The 15,479-nt window shown below is 45.5% G+C and overlaps 1 protein-coding gene across 4 annotated transcripts in view; it reads left to right on the top strand.

Moving 5' to 3' along the window:
* The first annotated feature begins 2,876 nt into the window (after window positions 1-2,876).
* tbl1xr1 (TBL1X receptor 1) overlaps window positions 2,877-15,479 on the top strand; it is a 101,314-nt gene continuing 88,711 nt past the window's right edge. For 3 of the 4 annotated variants that reach the window (XM_033031274.1, XM_033031276.1, XM_033031275.1), the window contains exon 1: window positions 2,883-3,297. The gene's annotated coding sequence lies outside the window, so the exon portion shown is untranslated. Of the gene's footprint in view, window positions 3,298-15,479 lie in introns of all 4 variants that reach the window. The other variant, XM_033031277.1, reaches the window with a different exon arrangement.

Here is a 15,479-nt window from a genome sequence, read left to right as displayed (position 1 = left end):
TCCTCCCAAATATGAGCACATAGCAAATGGCAGAAGTTCCTTTTCCGGATGGTGGCTCTCTCTCTATCTCTCGTGGAACACAATTTATTATTTTCTACCAGGTATCAAATGTCAAGACGTTGCATGCACTGGAAATCTATTGCACTGAAACAAATACCATTTTCCAACAGCTTCTCAAACGCACAAACTGGAAATCAATTGCACCAGAACAAATCAATTGCACCGGACTGTTCCAGCTGCTACGGTCAGGCAAACGCCTCCGTTGCCATGCGGTGAGAACGGAGAGGTTGAGAAGGAGTTTCTTCCCAGAGGCCATTCGGACTGTAAACGCCTATCTCACCAGGGACTAACTCTACTGAACGTTTTTCCTTCCATTATTTATTATGTAAAAGAATATGTGTGTTATGATTGTGTTATAGTTTGTTTGGTTGTTTGGTTGTTTGTCTTTTGCACAAAAGTCCGCGAGCATTGCCACTTTCATTTCACTGCACATCTCGTATGTGTATGTGACAAATAAACTTGACTTGACTTGAAATAACCATCTGAAATCTGAAGAAGGATCTCAACCCAAAACATCACCTATCCCTTTCCTTCCACGCATGCTGCCTGACCAATTGAGTTCTCCAGCACTTGGTGTTTTGCTCAAGGTTTCAGCATCTGTGGTCCCTTGTTTAATAATTTTCTTCGAGACTCTCAAATGCATAAACTAGTAATTATTTGCAAAACAAGTAACAATTTTCTATGAGCCTCTCAAATGTATAAGTTGAAAATAATTTGAACCATAACAAATAACCATTCGCTACTAGCCTCTCAAATGCACAAACTGGGAATAATTTGCCCCCATAACAAATGACCATTATCTATCAGTACTAGAGGGCGGCATGGTGGCGAAGGGGCAGAGCTACTGCCTGACAGCGCCAGAGACCCGGGTTCGACCATGACTATAAGTGCAGTCATTACCGAGTTTGTACCTTCTCCCCGTGTCCCGCGTGGGTTTTCTCCGGATTCTTCGGTTTCCTCCCACATTCCTACCGGGTTCTTCGGTTTCCTCCCACAATCTACATTTATACCAAGCCTGTACAGGCTTGTAGGTTCATTGGCTTGGTATAAATGTAAATTGTCCCTAGTGTGCGGGGATCGCTGGTCGGTGCGGACTCGATGGGCCAAAAGGCCTGTGTTCTGCGCTGTATCTAAATTAAACTCAACTAAAAATCAGTCTGGATATTATTTGGACCAGAACAAACAACCATCTTCTATTGGCCTCTCAAATGCATAAAGTGGAAAGGATTCACACCACATTGGAAATTATTTGCACTGTAGCAATTAACTACGATCTTATGAAATGCACAAACTGGAAATTACTTGCTCCAGAACAATTTTCCTATCAGCCCTGATGCACAAACTGCAATTTTTATGCACTGCACTGGCAATTGTTTGCATCTTACTGGAAATAACTTGCAGCAGAACAAATAACTATTTTCTATCAGATTCTCAAATGCACAAACTGGAAATTATTTGCACTACAATGGTATCATACTGGAACGTATTTGCACTACACTATCAATTATTGGCACCATACTAGAAATTATTTGCACCAGAACAAATTATTATTTTCTCTCAGCTTCTCAAATGCACAAACTGTAAATTATTTGCAGTACATTGGAAATGATTTATACCACACAGGAATTTATTTGCATTACACGGTAAATTATTCGCATCATACTAGATATTATTTGCTCCTGAAAAAATAATTATTTGCTCTCAGCTTTGAAAAATGCACACACTGGAAATAATTTGTACTACACTGGAACGTATTTGCACTAAACTGTAAATTATTGGAACCTTATTGAATACTATGTGCACCAGAACTATTTTCTATCACTCTCAAATGCACAAACTGGAAATCATTTGCACTACTGTGTAAATTATTTGGCATCATACGGGAACGTATTGGCACCACATTGTAAATTATTTGCACTATTCTGTAAATTATTTGCACCATACTAGATATTATTTGTACCAGAACAAATAATATTTTTCTCTCAGCGTCTCAAATGCACAAACTGGAAATCATTTGCACTACTCTATAAATTATTTGCACCACAATGTAAATTATTTGCACTACATGGGAAATTATTTGTAATAGACTGAATGTTATTTGCACAAAACTAGATATTATTTGCACCACAATGTAAACAATCTGCTCCACTGGATATTAGTTTGCACTACATTGGACATATTTTTTTTTGCACTCCACTGGATCTTTTGGGGGCACCACACTGGATAAGATTTTTTTTGCACTACACTGGATATAATTTTCTGCACTACACTGGATATAATTTTCTGCACTACACTGGATATATATTTTTTGCATCACTGGATATAATTTTTTGTACCACACTGGATATAATTTTTTACACTGCACTGGATATTAGTTTTCACTACACTGGATATAATTTTTTACACTACACTGGATATCAGTTTCCACTACACTGGATGGATATAATTTTTTGCACTACACTGGACATAGTTTTTTGCACTACACTGGACATAGTTTTTTGCACTACACTGGACATAGTTTTTTGCACCACTGGATATAATTTTTTGCACCACACTGGATATAATTTTTTGCACCACACTGGATATTATTATTTGCACCACACTGGATATTATTATGTGCACCACACTGGATATTATTATTTGCACCAGAACAAACAACTATTTTTTCCCCTCTCAGTTGCATTAATGCATGGGATTGATTGCAGCAGCCCCACACTGTGTGTGTTGGCGAGGGTTTGCAGAGCTGTGAGTGAGTGTGAGTGTTGGCGAGGGTTTGCAGAGCTGTGAGTGAGTGAGTGTGAGTTGCTGCTCCCCTCCCCCTCCCCTGTGCACGAGCCGCGCTGCAGCGAGCGAGTAAGAGAGTGAGTGAGTGAGTGAGCGGGGCGGGCGAGCGGGCCATTTTCGCGGGCCGGGTCACAGCGCCGGGCGGCGGCGGCGGCGGCAGAAGACGGCGGCGGATGGCAGCGAACACTGGGCCGCGCTCAGCCTGACATTCGCCTCGCAACCAGCCCCGAGGACGGACATTAAACCCCAGCCCAGCCTCTGTCCCCACCCCCTCCCCTCCCCCCCGCCGGTCTCCTCCACTGCCTCCTGCCCGCCTGCGGGGCGCCAGCCAACCAGCGGCCGGGAGCCTGGGCCTCGAGTGCGAGGCGGCGCCGGGGAGAGCTGGGCCGGGCCGGGCCGGGAGCGGCGGGGAGGAGGAGGAGGAGGACGAAGAAGAGGAGGCCTCGGGCCTCGGTGAGTGCAGCGGCCGCGGCCCAGAGCGGGGGCGGGCGGGGGGGACGGGGAGAGGCCGAGGCCTGTGGGCTGTGGGGGTAGGCCCGAGCGCGGGGGGAGGGGAGGAGGAGAGCGCACTCTTATCTCCCCCCATTCACCCCCTCACTACCCTCCCCCCACTACCCTCCCCCATTCACTCCCACCACCCCCTCATTACCCTCCCCCCACTACCCTCCCCCATTCACTCCCACCACCCCCCCACTACCATCCCCCATTCACTCCCATCCCTCCCCCACGCCACCCTCCCCCCTCGCTACCCTCCGTCCCTCACTCCCTCCCCTCCCACATTTACTCACCTACCCCTCACTACCCCCCCTCCTAGCCCACCACCTCACTACCCCCATTCACTACCCTCCCCCATTTCCTCCCATCCCTTATAATAATAATATGTTTTATTGTCATTGCACATATGTGCAACGAGATTTGCTTCCCCCCCCCTTCACTCCCCTCCCACTTCACTCCCCCCTTCAACACTCCCCTCCCCCTCACTCCGGCTCCCCCAACTCTCCCCCTTCACTCCCCTCCCCAACTCACTCCCCCTCCCCTCCCCTCCCCGCCCCAACTCACTCCCCCTCCCCTTCACTCCTCGCCCCTCAGTTCCCCCTTCCCTCTGCTCCGCTCCCCTCCCCTCCCCCGCGCTCCCCTCCCTCCCTCCGCTCCCCCCTGCCTCCCTCCGCTCCCCTCCCCTCCTCCCTCCGCTCCCCTCCCCCCTCCGTTCCCCTCCCCCTCCCATCCTCCGCTCCCCTCCCCCCCTGTGTTCCCCACACTCTGCCCCTCTCCCCCCTTGTGTTCCCCGCTCTCCGCTCCCCCTGCGCTCCTCCTCCCCTCCCTCCACTGCTCTCCCACCCCTTCGCTCACCCCCCAATTATTCCCCCCTCCACTCATATAGGCCAAACACGGGCAAACGGGAGTAGTATAGATGGAGCATCTTGGTGGAGATGGAGCATGGATGAGTTGGGCCGAAGGACCTGTTTCTTCGCTGTATGATTCTGATTATCATTTACTGTAAAGCGATGTACAGACCTGAATTTAAAAATTAGGTTTTATAATAGTGACTATACCTAAGCACTCCCAGACAACTTGAGATCCAACAACACTGAATTCCTTTTGCAGACTCTGTAAATTGCTCTGCTGTAAAACTGTAACATTACAATTTATGTTTTGAACACAGCTTATAATTGGAGCATCATCTGCTGTTGAACTCTTAATAGTTAACAAATCTGGGTTGCTACAAAGTATACCATCAATTGATTGTGTTGCCAAATAAATTTGATTCATATTGGACTTGAACATGCATGCAATGATGAAATCGGGTCATAAATGGAGGATATTGTTTCTGATTAGACAAATGATGCACGCGAATGCATGTAAATTGGTGGCTCTTCTGTGCAATATGATCTTTTTTAAGCCTTTGTAAAAGTAATCATTAACTAAGGGAATTTCTGGGTTAAATCAATACAGTGATATAGTCTATAAACGAGATGCTGGCTAACAAAAAAGGATATAAAGTGCTGGTGTAACGCAGCGGGTCAGGCAACATCTGTGATTTAATGTGGTGAATTTAGTTGATTACTATTTCAGTCTTGAGACTTTTGGAAGCTAGAGTGTTGGTGTTAGCCAAAATCCCAGCTCTGCTGATTTTTGTCATTTGCTGCACTGTGGTTAGATTCTAAACTGTAGCACATGCATTTTTGGTGATTGTGGAATGTACAATTTTTCCCATTGTGAATTGTCTTGCTGCAGAGCGGTGCACAGGAATTGGAATATCTTACTGTGTTTGCAACATTTAAGATGCTGTACAAGCGGAACTTGTTATTGTACTGCCACAGAATCAGAAGTGCGCACAAGATGGGAGACGATTTGATAGGAACTTTTTTCACACTCTTGTAAAGTGAACTTTCCATTATCCAAACACACTTGTTTAGATTTAATCAGTTGGAAGAGCTAGCTGCAGTGCTACAACTTGTATGTTGTAGGCCCATTCTCATGGCTCCCAACACATTAAACCACTTCACATGGCAGTCTGAATGGATGTTGGATATTCCCCGCCCCCTCTCCCCCCCATCTCTCCCTCCTTCCCTCCCTCTCACCCCCTCTCCCCCATTTCTTCCCTCTTTCCCCTCTCCCCCTCCCCCCTCTCTACACTCCTCTCCCTCTCCCCCTTCTCTACACCTCTCTCCCCCTCACCCCTCTCTCTACACCCCTCACCCCTCTCTCTTTCTACCTCTCTTCCCCTCTCTACATCTCTCTCTCCTCCCATCCCTCTCATCCATCTTCCCTCTCTCTCCCCTCTCTACATCCCCCCTCACCCCCCTTTATTTCTCCCTCTCTACACCTCTCTCCCCTCTTTGACAAGCAGACAAAATGCATTGTTTTTTTGAGTTAACATTCTGAAGCAGCCTACAATGGAACTTTTATCCCTTGCAATGATCACGCGATTGTGCCATGGTTTACTGCTAGTTAATGTTTTAGTGATGTTTCAATGATGCTTTTCTAATTGTGCTAGTCTAGCTAAGCCAATGGACTTTTAAAAATCTGCCTTCTTTTAATGTAGTTTGAACTTTTTTTGCCTTTGATTGAAAGCTACAGCGTGGAAATGGGCCCTTTGGCCCACCGATCGCCCGTTCACACAAGTTCTACGTTATCCCACTTTCGCATCCACTCCTTACACACCAAGGTGCGATTTTTGCAGAGGCCAACTAACCTATGAGTCTGCACTGCTTTGAGATGTGGGAGGAAACTGGAGCACGAGGATGAAACCCATATGGTGACAGGGAAAATGTGCAAACTCCACACAGACAGCACATGAGATCAGGATGGAACCCGGGTCTGTGAGGCAGTGATTTTATCAGCTGCGCCACTGTGCCGCCCTTTGATCAAAGTCTGAAATAGCCTGTGAATCATTCCTCTGCTGCTTTCAATGGATTGGTGGTGTCCTCGTAGCCTTTGTATTCTTGACCTGGGAGGTAGATGCAGTGGATGATGACCTTCCAGTGGTTACCAGACTCCAAGTTCTCTGCCTCAGTAAACTCCAACCATCTACTCTTCAGATTACCTTTCCCAACTCTCCGGCAATGCCTCTCCTACCTTGTTCTGGCAAGTTTAAGTCACCCAGTTACATGGTGCTGCCTGCTTAGTTTAGTTTAGAGATAGGACATTCAACCCACCGAATCTTTGCCAACCATTGATTGCCCGTTTACACTAGTTCTATGTTATCCCATTTTCTCATCTACTCCCTACGCACTAGGGACAACTTACAGAGGCCAATTAACCTACAACTCCGCAAGTCCTTTACATGTGGGTTAAAATAACGTGCTGGAGGAGCTCGGCGGGTCAGGTGGACAGTGGACAGATAAATGAACAGTTAACATTTTCAGGCCGAGGCCAGAGGTAGGGTCTTGACCCCAAAAAAACATCTGTTCATTTCTCTCCACAGATGCTGCTTGATTCGCTTACTTCTTCCAGCTCTTTGATTTTTTATTAATATAAACCTGGTTTCCATGTAAAGCAGGAGTGAGGATGTTAAGTTCCAGATACATCCAAAGCAAGTTAGTTTCAGTTCAGTTTTAGTTTATTGTCATGTGTACCGAGGTACAGTGAAAAGCTTTTCCTGTGTGCTATCCAGTAAGCGGAAAGACAATACATGATTTCAATTGAGCCATACACAGTGTACAGGTAGAGATTTAAAAGTGTGGGGCGATTGTAATATGTGATTTCAGATTGTGGCTAGCACACAAATAGTCACCTGGTTTGGGCGCCATCTTGCAAACAAATAAATCTGAAAGTCGACATACAGTGCCGTTCAACTCACTCTGAGAAAACCCTGAGTTACAACAGATGATGTTGAAACAGGGGAAAGCGTTTTAGATTCAAGGATTAGCATATATTGGTTTAGAGTAGTGCCTCCCAACCTTTTTCATCTGTGGCCAAAAGTGATCAAACATTTAGACTTATGGCCCATGCTTTAGGATAGCATATTAAATTGAAAATTCTGTTAAAATGATTTGTTTTTGAAACATTTTTTATATTGACTTTGCAGTTAATTAATCACAAAATGAAAGCATCACATATCAAATTAAAACATTGAAACCAAAATTAAAGCATGAAATATAAACGTTGGGACCCCTCATGGCACAATGTCATCCTTTGTGGCCCTGTATTAGGGTGGGGAGCTTTCTTCAGACTGTAGTGTGGTGGAGGAGAATGCTGGAAAAGAGGTGGGGTCAAAGCCTGCCTAGTGATGGGTGGATACCGATGAAGGGGATCGATTGGCAGCAGAACATAGTCAAAGAGCAGCAGGAATTACAGAGAGGGTTTCAAAGAACTCATGTTGGAGAGAGGAGGAGAACTTAATCAAAGTCTGCGTACCTTGAGGAGATTTTGCAGTGGAGCAGTGAAATGGAGTTAGACACAAAATGCTGGCGTAACTCAGCGCGTCTGGCAGCATCTCTGGAAGAAGGAATGGGTAACGTTTCGGGTCGAGACCCTTCTTCAGACTGATGTCAAGGGAAGGGGCGGGACGTTGATAGAATGTAGTCGGAGACATTAAGACTAGTAGGAGAACTGGGAAGGGGGAGGGCATGGAGAGAGAAAGCAAGGGCTGCCTGAAGTTAGAGAAGTTAGTGAAATGGAGTTGTTAGGACCTGCTCGTTAGTTGCTTCCTTGTCGCATGGTCTAGCATGCACTCTTCCTTTGGGAGGTTAAAGACTTTAGAGATACAGCGTGAAAAGGCCCTTCTGCCCACCGAGTCCGCACCGGTCAATGATCACACCGTACAGTACACTACACACATTAGAGACAATTTTCCAAACTTGCCGAAGCCAATTAACTTACAAACCTGTATGTCTTTGGAGTGTGGGTGGAAACCAGAGCACCCGGAGAAAGGTCTTGCAATTACAGGTAGAACATGCATCTTTGGTGGTGTAAGCCAACAACTCTACCGTTGTGCCACTGTGCTGCCCTTAATGTCGGTCGAGTGCATTGTGTACTACATCACCAGGCCTTCTCCAGTGTGAATAGCAGACCGCACTTGCAGAAAGGCCTTGACAGCTGGTAAAGCTCCCAGGTTCATGGGCTGTCAGAGTTGCAATTTAAAATTAGATGTTTGTGAATGTCATTCACAAATTGATTGAAAGAAACAGCATCGGAAACAGGTCCTTCGGCCCACCAAGTCCAACCAATCAATTGCTCATTCATACTATGAATTCAGTTCCATGTTATTCCTTTTACTCATCCACTCCCTACACACTAGAGGCACTTTTAAAGATGTCGATTAACCTACAAATGTGCACGTCTTTAAGGTGGTGGTGGTGGTGGGGGACCAGAAGGAACACACACAGTCACACTATAAACTTGAACTTGGTAAATTTCTGTATATCTCTGTACAAGGTTTGATACTTGTTTCAATTTTAAATGTTCACATCACAATGCAAATGCAGTTTCATATTCTCAGTCTCCTTGACAAATATTCTATGGATATTTAGTGAATTCCCACTGTCCCCGTACCCCCAGTCGTCCTGGGCTTGCTGGCCCAGTATCAGAGAGTTGCACAGATGGAAACAGGTCGCTTGTTCCTCTCAGTCCATGCTGTCAATCTCGCACTTGCATACACTGATCCCATTTTAATCTCTCCCAAGTTCCTGTCAGCTTCCCCCCCCCCCCTCCCCCCTGATTCTGCCATTTACCTACACATTGGGGCTATTTACAGTAGCCAATGAAGCTACCAATCTGCCTTTCTTTGGGATTTGGGAGGAAACTGGAACACCTAGACAAAACCCATCTGATCCTGCAAATTCACACAGATAGCACCAGAGGTCAGGTTTGAATCCGGGTTGTTGTGAGGCTACACCTCTACCACTGTGCTGCTCGACTACAGTAAATCACAGTTAAAATCTAAAGATTTTCATCCTTGTCCTTCCAATTCTACAACCATGTAAAACTTAATGGGTTCCTAATTCCAATTTACACCATTATACATAACCTGATTTAAGTGTTCCAGCATTAGCTGCTGGCTTCAATTCCAGAATTAGCTTTGTCCAACCCCTCCATCCCTATCCTATTTGTCTTTCTTTTATGCCACTTTAATAAAATCCACATCCGAATACCTTCCCTCTCAGATCCTATTTTGTCTCATTACTCCCCTGTGATGTACAATACATCATATACATGCAGGCTGTTGGTGTTACATACTGATTGTTATTTGCAGAACTCCTGCTGAGCACAAAAGTGTGAATGAAGCCTCTTCACATTTAATATCTGGTTGAATTGAAGAGTTGCAATGCTGAAATATATCGAGGTCAGATATTAGAGGCACAGTTCAATAAATATTAAAGGTTGTGACACTGCTGGTGGAAACGTGCATGATGCAGTTGCCAATACAATAAATACTGAAGCAAATGCTGGACTGGTTGTGATGAGCTGTGGACATGGAAGTTAGGCAGGAGTGTTGCTTGACCAGAGAATAGCAACTGAGGATAGCAAGTCACTGCCCTCCTTCAACACCTCTCCAAGTCGCCAAATTATGGGTACAATTGGGAATGGCCATGATACTCGCATAGTGTATTAGATGTCAATCATGCTGTCCATTATCATTTTAAAGGGCCGAGTGATGTTTTTTTTTTGGAAGAAAGTAGCACAAGAACCGACTCTGGCACCTTCAGTTTCTAAGACATGAGGCTGTTGCTTTGGACAAATCTTACTCGCGTTTGCACTCCCCACCCTCCCAATAACTTTCCAATAACCTGTATCATTACTTCGGCAGAACTCTTGGCAGAAATGTCTGTTTGACATATAGGTTACCGTTCTGGCCTTTAGCATGGATAGGAATAGTTTAGAACAGTTTAAGGTTCGAGGGATATGGGCCAAACACGGGCATGTGGGACTAGTGTAGATGGGGCGTCTTGGTAGGCTTGGACAAGTTGGGCCGAAGGGCCTGCTTCCGTGATGTATGACTCAATGATTTGAGGAGTAGGAATGGATTTGGTGCATTACCTATCAGATGTCCGCAGCAGCTGTCAGAAATAGACATTAAGGAGTTTAGAGCATATTACACATGGCACAGGGCAGAAAAGCTTCCCTTTCAATGACATTCACTTCCTCCTCTCTATGTCTATTTACCCACCAACCTATTCAATGCACCTTTTACTTCCTCTCTTACCGTGCATTTTTATTTCTCCAGATCTGCTTTGATGTTTCCCTAGAATCCACCAGGTAGCATAAACTGTCCAAAATTCTTCATCCCTTATGAATCTTTGAAGTAAATATTTTGCTGGTTATTTTTTTTTTTGTTCTGACTTGTTATTGGCATTTTGCCTCCTGAATTGTGCGCAGTATGGCAGGTATGGTTGTAACTCTGTTTATTGTCTCCTGACCTGAATTCTATGTCTCTTTTATGCAACCAAATTGTCAGCAATGAACCCTGTGCAGCTGGTTTCAGTGAACTTTCCGTCAGTACAAATTTTCTATCAGTATGAATTATTTGAATTTTTTAGGTCAAAGCAATTTATATTACGTTTCAATTGTTTATTAACTTTGAGAAATTATAACTAAACCTATAAAAGAATGTTGCGTGTAAATCGTTCTACCATTCAGAAAAAGACGGTACTGTGGCCAGAGACCCGGGTTCAATCCTGACTGCGGGTGCTGTCTCTACGGAGTTTGTACGTTCTCAAAGTGACCCGAGTGGGTTTCCTCCGGGTGCTTCGATTTCAGCCCACACTTCAAAGTGTGTACAGGCTTATAGACTAATTGGCTTAGTAAAATTATAAATTGTCCCTAGTGTGTGTAGGATAGTGTTGGTGTGTGGGGATCGCTGGTCGGCGCAGTCTTGGTGGCCTGAAAGGCCTGTTTCCACGCTGTATCTCTAAACTAAACTAAACCTTGGAAGGTTGTGCGCTTTAATATCGTGTAGGATTAGAAAAAGACTTACAGTCTGAGATGAAGGGAATAAGTCAAGACATCATTTTCAGTACACACATTCAATGGAGTCCTTAATGAAGTTGCTTTAAATTCCTTGCAGCAGTTCTGACAAACGGTTGAATCTAATGCTGTTAAAAGCCAGCTGCTGTGTCATCACGGGCAGTGTAACGTCTGCAGATGTTACACAACCACAGTTGAATTGACTCATTGATTCAGTAGTTGTTATGGAATGTTTTATCTAACCATTTCATTGCTTTTAAGTAAATTGGTGTGGATGATCATGCTGACTTTAATCATTTTAAATATGACATTAGATATGACGTTTTCTCCTTACAAATTGTTTTTATTGCTTACTGCAAACTACATTGGGGAAATAACAGATATGGTGGTCATTTTGTGAGATAACTTTGTTCTGTCGACGAGAATGTTTACCTATCCCACTTTCATCCTCTTTCCCCTTGGATAGACTTCCATTATCATATCCATTAACCTACCTGATCTCCCGGTGGCTCAGCACTTCAACTCCCTCTCCCATTCCGAATCTGACCTTTCTGTCCTGGGCCTCTTCAATGGCCAGAGTGAGGCCCACCGTAAATTGGAGGAGCAGCACCTCATATTTCGCTTGGGCAGTTTGCACCCTTATGGTATGATCATTAACTTCTTTAATTTCAGGTAGTCCCTGCTTTCTCCTCCCGTTCTTAGCTCTCCTGGAGCCCACTGTCTCCGCCCCTTCCTTTCTTCTTCCCCGCCCCCCCCCCCCCCCCCCACGCTCACATCAGTCTGAAGAAGGGTGTCGACCCGAAACATTGCCCATTTCCATCTCTCCATAGATGTTGCCTCACCCACTGAGCTTCCCCAGCATTTTTTTCTACCTTTGAGTTCCCAGCATCTGCAGTTCCATCTTAAACATTATCATATCCATATATCAGCTGTCTATCTGTTTTATTTGTGTTCCTGATTTTCCATCTCTTTCTCCTGGGTAATTTGAAAATTGATATCAGTATGGTTCAATTTTTTTAAATTCGATATGTAGCCTCAGCATTAGTTGTTGTCTTTCGTTAGATCTGTCAATTAGCTATCTTTCAACAAGTGGTCAGTCTCTTTAATGTTGTGTTGATTCTGTGTGTTGCATGAGCGAATTGATTTGTCATCTCAGATATTATTCCTCTGCAGTCCATGTTAAACATGAGTTGGATTATTTCGTTAAAATTGCACGCTATTTCATGTTTGACTATATTAAAGCACATGTTGCACTCTGGAGTGGGGTGTTGTTTATAGGTAAATATGGTGGTTCAATATTGCAGTGAAACCCAAGCAGTGTCAAGCAGAGCCACTGTCATTTCAGCATGTAAATGCCACCATGTCTGAGATTCCAATATAAAACCAGAGCTTGTTGATGTCAACCTTTGTAGTGAGTCTTTCCCTGTCTGCATCCCAATGCACTATATCCAAGAAGCGTCCAACCGTGTGTTGGTAGGTCAACGGCAGTGATAGTGGGAACTCTGTCTGAAAAACCTATTCCAATTGCACCTGGCGCAGGAATAGTGTCTGTTAATGTAAATGGAGGAGGTGGCTTCACTGGATCTATTTCATAAATATTTGAAATTTAGTTGATGCTATGATTGCTTGTTTTCTGAAATATTTAAGGATTTCCATTTAGTTTATTTATACTGTTAATTAAAAAGAATGACAACAGTTTTTGAATGCTTCATAGTGTCAGCTGGAATGTCAACAAGCTAAACCAGAAAGAGTGGGGACCATTTTTTATTTCAGCAGCTTCGTGAGAAGAACCTGTGCAGTCTCAGCAGGTCACAATAACTGTGCAAAGTCCTGCTGCTGATCAGGACATGAATATTGGAAAAATACATTGTTAATCTGTGTTATTGCCTGCAAAGGACTGCCCAGGTTCTGGTCCAATATTCTTCCTGCACTGCTATCTAACAAACACTGAAAATATTCCGACTGCGCATGCCCAGGTCATAGGTCACTAGCTATAAACACTCGGCAACGGTGGTGCTGCATTGTGTGCTGGCTTGCGTTTTGTCCGTGGTCGGGGTCAGTCCTGGTTCTCCGTCGCTGCGGGCGCTGTTGAATTGCGGATGGGCTGTTCTTGTTCCCTCCCTGTCCGGGGTGGCCCTGGGCTGGCGAAGGCAGCCCTGGACTGCAGCTGCTGGCTCCAGCTGCTGGCTCCAGCTCGGCACTGCCTGTCGGGTTGGCCGGCAGCCCTCCACCTCCATCCCCCTCCCCTCAGTCCGACCGGGATCCTGCTGAAGATGGGCAGCCGCCGGCCCTGCTCGTAGATGGGGGACTCGGAGCCACTGCTGTTGGAGTCATCCTGGTCGGAGAGAGATTCTGCGGACGGGTTCCTCCCGGCCATGGGCAGGCCGGGCGCCTGTTGGTGCTGTTGGTGGTACTGGCGGCAGCAGAAACTTTCTCCTCCTCCCATGCCCAGCCCCAAGCCCAGAGTCCTGGCCAGCTCCAGGTCGGGGTTGAAGGCCGCCCAGTCGAGCACCGAGCCGGAGGAGGCCGAGCCCAGGCTGGTGCTCTGGTGCAGGCGAGGCCGGGGCCCTCGCTCCTCCTCGGGGTTGCGGATGAAGTGGCAGCGGGTACCTCAGGGGCACAAGTCAGTACGTCTTGTACTTGGGGTGGCGGCTGAGGGAGCGTAGCTCGGCCAGGCCGTGGGTGAACTGGCACTTGTCGCCGTAGCGGCCCATCGGGGAGCGGGTTCCTCTGGAGTTGGAGTGGGGTTGGGCTGAAGTTGGCGCTGGCTGTGGGTCTGTGGGTTCTCCGTGCTGACTGTGGGCCTGGGGCCGCTGGTGTCATCGGATGGGGCAGTGGGATGGCCCGGAGGAGAGGCAGAGGTGAGCTGGGGTTGGCGCTTCTCCGCGCTGGCGGTGGGCCTCGGGGGGGGGTGGGGGGGACCGGGGACAGTCCAGTGGCGGGTTCGATCCTGGCTGCGGGTGAGGTGTGCAGCTGCCGAGAGCCAGTCCAGTCTTGTCTTCCCCCCCCCCCCCCCACCGTCACATTCCCACTGAAAAAAGACAAAAAATCTGATCCAAACTACTGAATACTCACTGAATCTACAGCGCTCCGTTCGATTTTTATTTGTAGCGTTCGACCTTTGACAAATCCCATGATTCCTTGTGTTTTTCGGAATACCGAACTTGCTTATTGACGTACATTTGGTGAGATACATTCAAAATGGAATGTTGGCAAGGCACATTTTTTTTAACATCGAAGCGAACAACTTGCCCTAATATCTCTCCCAAAGGATTCAATAGACTATAAGACATAGGAGTAGAATTAGGCCATTTGGCCCATTGACATTTGTTTGTATTAAAATGCAAGCCTGCACCAAATGGTTCATCTCGCTTTCTGTTTGATTTAAGCTTGAAGTTAAATGGAGAAGAGATTGTTTAAGTTTGAATATCTCTCAAATTATTGCTTATTTCTGATCACTTATTCCTAAATTTGTCAACCTGAATAGCCTGTTTTTTTTAAAATGGTTTTGACTGGTTCTGTACTATGCAAATACAGCAGCTAACATAATGCCTTTTTAGACTAATATTAAAATGACATAATATTTAAATGACAAGATAAACTAATCCTAATATCTTCACATTTACTTGAATTGGGAATGGCCAATTTCACTATAAGACAGGGTTTGGCAAAAGGAGTGTGAGAGCATCTTTTTGCAGGTAGGCTTGTTTCCTGGTTGGAAGCATACATAGGAGAAATAGTGAGAGTTCTGGGCCAGCATGTTCCAATAAGAGTGAAACCATGCTTAACAGGTACGAACTAGAGCTAATCAAGTGCAACAAGAACTAAGGAGAATCCTGATCCGAAACGTCGCCTATCCCTGTCGTCCATAGATACTGCCTGACCCACTGAGTTACTCCAACACTTTGTGCTTTGCTCAAGAACTAATGTTCAACACAACTAATCACGTGCAAGTAGAAGGGATTAGTTTATCTTGGCATCATGTTCAGTGCAAACATTGTGGGCCGAAGGGCTATGTTCCTGTACTATTTTATGTTTTAGTGAGTGAGAGATATCATGGGTAGGTTAAAGATACAAAAAAGGAAGCATATGGCAGATATTGAGAATTAATACTGGGTATGCCTGTCTAGGGTATAATGAGTAGAGTGTCGCTTTGAAAATAAATTAGGTAGGCAAAGACGGTTCTTGAAATGTCACTGGAGGACGGTGTTAAGGCAAATCTGTAG

This window comes from Amblyraja radiata, chromosome 13 (genome assembly GCF_010909765.2).
Source record: "Amblyraja radiata isolate CabotCenter1 chromosome 13, sAmbRad1.1.pri, whole genome shotgun sequence".
NCBI lineage: Eukaryota > Metazoa > Chordata > Chondrichthyes > Rajiformes > Rajidae > Amblyraja > Amblyraja radiata.
This window is presented reverse-complemented; position numbering and strand designations above follow the sequence as displayed.